Source organism: Thermobia domestica, chromosome 2 (genome assembly GCF_964235325.1).
Source record: "Thermobia domestica chromosome 2, izTheDome1.hap1.1, whole genome shotgun sequence".
Taxonomy (NCBI): domain Eukaryota; kingdom Metazoa; phylum Arthropoda; class Insecta; order Zygentoma; family Lepismatidae; genus Thermobia; species Thermobia domestica.
The window spans coordinates 90,787,485-90,792,681 of record NC_137455.1 but is presented as its reverse complement, the minus strand read 5'-3'; positions in this window follow the sequence as shown (position 1 = coordinate 90,792,681).

Below are 5,197 nucleotides of genomic sequence, written 5' to 3'. Positions count from 1 at the left end.
GTGTTTTCTCGGGTACTCTCGTTCCCTCCCACATTTACATTCTACAGTCCGCGGCAAAAAACCTGCAACATGAGCATGTAAGTTTACTGTGAAGCGACGAAGTCTTTAGTTCCAAAATAAATGTTCAGGGGAGGACGCCGAGGTTTCTCCTGGCGTGATTCGTGCCAGTTAAGACTTTATGTTGATTCCCTGCGCTGTTGGGCGTAGTTTCACAATAAACTTACATGCTCATGTTGCAGGTTTTTTTTTTTTTCTGCAGACTGTGCCATCATTCAGTTGCTTTATTCATCCGTTTCCCTTAGACTAAAAGGTATGCGTGGGACGTTAAACAAATATTACATTTTATTTTGGTGTTTCGGTTGCAGCTACAATCTCTGCTTGTAGTAGACGTGGCAACCATACCACGAATGGTCATCTGCATAAATTACTACTATGTCCGATTTCCAACGTCAGTCTTTTTGCATCCTCCAAAGTAAGCACGACTATACAGCGTTCTAGAATATCTTTTCGCTCGCTGGCAAACAATGTATTTCTCAATAGTACCTGCTAAGTATCGAAAATACTTTTTTCATTCTGACAGTATCTAATGTGGTTGGATTTTCCAGTGACCGTGAGAGAAAACCAACGCTATATGCTATTATCAGGTCTTGTATCTACCATACATCAGAGCATCTACTGCTTGACGGTAATGGAAGTAAGACCACTTTCCCACACTTTGAACTGACTTTAATATTTCAGGTGTATTGAGCATTGCTGTTGACACTGGCTTACAGTCTTCAAAGTTAAATCACTAGTATTTTTCTTGCATATGCTATTAACTTACTTTGATAGTATTTCTGGGATAAATTTTTAGTTTCAAAGAGTATGTCACAGCTTTGACAGTAATTTTGAACTCAGATTTCAAGTTTTATACATCTTTCGGACTCCAACTTCTTTATTGCTATTACCAATCCGTCATCAATATACAGGGTGTTTCAAAACAACACCGACAACGTTTGGGAGGTGATTCCTGACACCAAGACAAGACAAAAAGTATAGACCATCCTGGGTGCACAAATGCTTCCTTTCGGAGTTATAGCCTGCCGAAAACATGAAAAAATGAACTTTAAAGGTCCATAAGTCCAAAACAATGGGACCTACCATAGTCGGGTCAAGACTTCACTTAAGAACTAAGTGTGTCCTATCCAAAAATACATGTTTCAGAATCCTGAGGTACTCACGCAACAATTTTTATAGAGGGAGTTTGATTAAGGGCATATACTTTGAAGTACTCACCAACTCCCAATAGGAGGACTAATCCGTTCGTAAATCAAAAACTAGCCAATGAGGGTGAAATAGCATGGCTGTTTCAGTTCTACATGGAACTAATGAGCTTAGTCTTAATAGCAGTTGTAAGATCCGTATTTCAGCACTTGCTAACACTCAATTACTCAATCCCCTCTTCATATTTGATGTGTTTTAAGACAAAATTATTTTATTTTCTGTGCAAAGATTAACGTTACAAGAACAATGAAACACTAAAAATATACTAATTCAACAAGGCCATATCCAACAAACAAACAAACAAAAAAAAAAAAAAAACTTTTATACTAGAGATCACCTTGTTGCCACAAAAATATGGCATTTTCTGCTTCCAACATCCTTTTTCCCTAAAACAACACTCAGCCAAATGAACTGTTACTAACAATATATGTTGATGCCTACATCAAAACGTGAATAATACCTCATATAACCTCACTAACAAACCCAATCAAATTCCAAATATTACACTTCTAGCAATTTCAAAACTCCAAAGCTGTGTGTGTTAGATCTTCCTTCTTTTACACCCCCTTTAATTCGATCTCTTTCAACTCGATCGGTACGTTCTTCACCTGAAAGAGAAGTTCTGTTGTCCCTTGCTCTTAACTCTTCACGTACAAAAGCATATACTTGTATACTCTCCGACATCTTTTATTCTAGAAAATGTTTTCTTTCTCTGATATCCAACGTATTAAATACTAGTCTCTAACCCTTCAAGTGAATTTTGTGGGTTTTACTTCCTTCCCATAAGGGTATTTCCCTTCACTTCTACAAGAATCAGCTCCAGATTCTTTTTCATTATAAGCATCTGATTCCAATGTGGATACCATACACCATTTGTGATTACTATCCTTCCCAGATCCATGGCATTTCATTAATAAGAAGTCCGACTTATGTGCAGAACTAGTCGTGCCTTCTGAAAATCCTGCTATTTTTGTCATTTATACCTGATTCGGTTGTTGCGTTCTCAGTAAGCTAGCTTTACTCGACGATTCGTGTGAAGTCTATGCTATCGACTTACACTTGTTGGTTAGTACTTATGGCTGACGGTAAGTTGAACATATTTAAGGTGACATTGAGAACATCAATATTTCTGCGCCACACTTGATTGTAGTTACTAAATCTAGCACATTTTCTACGACAATTATTGTAGTAGATAATTGCTCCGTTTGCCTTATCAATAGCAACTCGCTGAAAATCTTCCACAAGATTATCCTTATAGAGTTCAAGACAAGCTTCCGCAAAACTGTCATTTCCTAAACATCTAAAATTGCTTATTTTTTTGCGGCAACTTCGTTCGGACTTAACTAGCTTTTTGTGGGAATCACTGGATTTTGAAGAAAAAAAATCCTGGGAGGATATAGTTTTTCAGACTTCCAAACTATGCTATGAGTTAAATGTCAAAAGTTTTATTGAACTGCTTGGTCCATCCCTCGTCAGGTACTAGAGCGAAAACTAAGATATATCGAAATGAGTTTTTTTTTTTTTTTTTTTTCCCAAATTGTTTCAGTATCCCAAGGATAGGTTCCATTTCATCCATTAATACACTTTTGAAACTCGAGCTGGTTCAAATTAATTATTCCCAGTTTCAACATTTATCGCCATAGAAAGAAAACTAGCAGATAGCGACAAGAGTTTTTTGCAAACTATTTAGCATCTGAAGGCAGCGTACTATGACTATCCTGAAAACACTACCGAAATCGGAACGGGTTAACGAAATTGGAACTGGTTCAAATTTAATATTACTTCCGATTTCAATACTGATTTCCACAGAGCAAAATAGATATCGAGATTTGGTTTTCTGCAATCGATCCATTGTCCCAAGAATAGGTTCCATTTTCTTTGTAACCTTCCATTTAAATAAGTGCTGGTTCAAATTACCCATTTCCAGGTTTCAACACTTATTGCCATAGGACAAAAATGGTAGTAGATAGCGGAAAGCTGTTTCCTGCAATCAATTCAGTGTCTCAAGAGAGCATATTGTCACAGCCCGCAACTCAACCAAAACCAGAATAGTCCAAATTTAATATAACTTCCGGCTTCAATATTGATTTCCAGAGCAAAAACTGTAAAAGGATAGATTTTTTTTTCAATTGATTCAGTACCAGGAATAGGTTCTGGTACTGAATCTACTCCTTTAACCCTCTATTCAAACTGGAAGTGATTCAAGTTAACGATTTCCGATTTTAACATTTATCGCCATAGAACATAAATCGTAATATATAGTGACAAGCGGTTATCTGTACCCGATTCAAGAGAACATATCTTGTTTGTTGATTCTGTCCAACTTTCAGATTTAACCTTTGATCGATATTTAATGCACCGAACTTTTGTGATCTTAGAGCTCTGAAATTGCTTGTTGTACTATCCTACCACACCTGAGATTCTCAGGTGTTGATTGTTTTGTTCTGTTGCGATTATACCGTAAACTAATCCAGTTCATGTTAGGATATGGTTGCACTGCTTACTAGTCTCCTCATTCCAATCTGTTGCAACAGCTCGATACTATTCATTACCTAGACAGTGTTCAGTGTGTTCTGGTGCTTTCTGTACTAATATTATTGCTAGCCTTTGTGTAGAAACAAATGAACCAGTATTAGTCTATCGTCGAGAGAAATTATACATTCCATGTGTGTTGTATTTCTAGATCAGAAGACTGCACAAATATTGTCGAATGTATGGTTGAGATCTATCAATTTTCATTAAAATTGCAAAATATGCGGCAACAGGAAATGGAGGACTGAAATCAGTTTTGAGGGAACTAAGCAAAACCATTTTTTATGTTCATGAAGTGGTACTGCTAGTAGTTGTGCAACAACTGCACACAAAGCTTTGAAAACTAAAACCAATTCAACATGCGTACAAAGATAAAACGCTCCAAAGTACACCAAGGAACATCAACAGTAGGTTCAAAAATAGTGCCATTCATTAAATTGACGTTTTCACGGCAAAACTGTCGTCCTGGATGACTAAGCTTATCTTACTGAAAACAAGTGCAATCGTAAACATTTATATACATCAAATACGACTCCTTTCGAGGTAAAATACGTTTCTGTTTCAGTTCTGAAAGGACTTCCATATCAATATATCTGATACAATAACATAGTTAATGCTGATGTCAACTTTAATGAATTCTTTCAAAACAGAAGAGCAGATGTTCTTGCAAGTGAGACACGGATGACAACTAAATATTTTGACAAAGAAAGTTCCCACTACAACAAAAAACCTCCTTGCAAACTCACCGTACATCGAATCTGATTATGCCCAAATAGATGAAAAACCAGCCAACAAAAGATTTCTAGGTAAATTTAACCCAAAACGTCAACAAAAGTTTTGTGGCTGCTTAAGGAATATGGACAAAGAGCTGCTAAGCGCAGTTTCAAAAGCACGAAAAACTGGGAGAAAAGCAGATCAAGTGATAAGACTTCAAGCTATTGTCCAAAAATCCCGTTGCTTGGGTAAGAGTACGTGTATGATAATGTAAGTACAGTCTGTAATAAATATTTTTGCATCTTTCGTAAGTTGATTCATTTCAGCAACCGTTCTGCCGTGAAACTATGAGTAGTTACTAATTAATTATTCTGAATCACGGGAGGAAAACTAGCCATTCTATTCTTGCTCTACAGTAGCCAATTATGTTAGGCAAAGAGGTTAGAACTTACCTTCGGGCAGAATACTCAGAAAATGGTTCTTTAAAGCTATGTCCTATATTTTCATCCCACAAGGAAGGAAAAAAAAAAAATAATTTCACTAGTTAGGCGCGAGTGATGGTTATTAGCCTTAACTGTTGTAAAAATAAACAATATTCTTTAACTATACAGATGTACTGTGCTGGTTGTTTTCTAGAATTCTAAGTAAGTTAAAATTTCAGCGTGTAGGTTATAATAAGTAAATAAAG